At 35.9% G+C, this 1476-nt stretch overlaps 1 pseudogene across 1 annotated transcript; it reads right to left on the bottom strand.

The window, feature by feature from the left end:
• Positions 1–493: 493 nt before the first annotated feature.
• LOC308632690 (large ribosomal subunit protein eL24-like) lies at positions 494–990 on the bottom strand (annotated as a pseudogene). Its single transcript has one exon. The product of its transcript is annotated as a large ribosomal subunit protein eL24-like (transcript).
• Between the last annotated feature and the right edge of the window lie 486 nt (positions 991–1476).

The following is a 1476-nucleotide window of genomic DNA, read 5'->3' as shown; positions in this document are numbered from 1 at the left end:
TGATCATAAGGCAATTTTATTTTATTTGGCACAGCTTTGTCAAAAGTCCTAGCTCAACAAACTAGGACTGGGAATAGGTAAAATATACTCTTATTCAGTGTCCCTGGTTTCAGAGACAGAATATATAGCCAGAATAGAAAGGGGGATGTTATTTTCTGGGAGAAAGAGATTAATACAGCTATTAATTTTTGGCACCATCAAATCAGATAATAGCTAATGGTGGGAGAAGGGGGGGTTCCCAATGTAAAACTCAAACCCAATAAAAAACCAAATGTGCCCATCATGGATAGAGAAATGACAGGAAAAGAGCATTTGAATAGTCAACTTGGATTAAATCTATGCAAGATTCCACTACTTTCAGTCTGTGTAGTGTGTCCTAAACACATCAAAGCAAAGCTAGCATTCAATCATACATCTTTATTGCCTTATTTTAACATTTCTCCAATTAAAAGAGTCACATCTTTATTTTAAAATCTCATCTGCCAATTTAGCATTATCCACCAACTCGGGGAGCAGAAAACTTCTCAGGTTTCAGTCTTTTTCTGAGGTGTTGCCTTTGTGGGAGTCTTAGCAGCAGCCATTGCCATCTTTTTAAATGCCTGCTTAGCCTTTTTGTTTGTTTGTTTGTTTGTTTGTTTTGCTTCCTTGGCAGCCTAAGAGCTTGCTTTCATTGAGCCTTTTAAACTTCTGGTTTCTGATTCCTCTTGGCCATGATATCCGCAAGGGATGCACCAGTGATGGCCCTCTGAAATTTGGCTTCAAGTTGGGTTCTCTTCTTTTGAATTTCTTCTGACTGGCTTTTTTTTGTGCTTTCTTCTGTAGAGGACAGTACAGTTTATCTGCTGAGGATTCCTCTTGGATAGGAAAGCCAACTCATATTTTGCATTAAGAAATTGGAAAACCTTTCCGTCAGTCCTTGCATAGTGACTCCTGTATATGGGATACATCTTGTACCCACTAAAACTGCACAGCTTGACCTTCATGGCAGTGGCTGCTCTGTAATTTTTTAATGACATATAATATTCAGCATCTTTTCCTATGCTTTCCAAATATATAGTTTGTTTTTCTGAGGAATATATTTATTTCTTTCATTCAAATTTAAAACAATTGTATTAGGATAAAACTGAAATACAATAAACTATACACATATAATTCATACATATATAATTCATGTTTACAGATACCTATTTACCAGTGTAACAATGACCACAATCAAGTTTTTAACATTGATAGTTTATGCAGATGGTTCTTGGTGCCCTGTTGTATTTCTACCTCTTGTTTCCTCCTCCAAGGGTGGGGGAGGACAAAATAAAACAAAAACAAAAAACAAAACAAAACAAACAAACATAAAAACCTGACTGACTTTGTATTGTGATACATGATACAGTAAATTGGAAATCACACAAATTAATTGTCAGAGCCTTAGTCTGCATAGATAGTGATCTTGGAACAATCAGTGATCCCTCAAACTTAGTT

This window comes from Spermophilus citellus (assembly GCF_964194105.1).
Source record: "Spermophilus citellus genome assembly, chromosome: 13".
Taxonomy (NCBI): Eukaryota; Metazoa; Chordata; class Mammalia; order Rodentia; family Sciuridae; genus Spermophilus; species Spermophilus citellus.
Note: the sequence above shows the minus strand (reverse complement) of the source record. Positions and strands in the feature narration are given on the sequence as shown.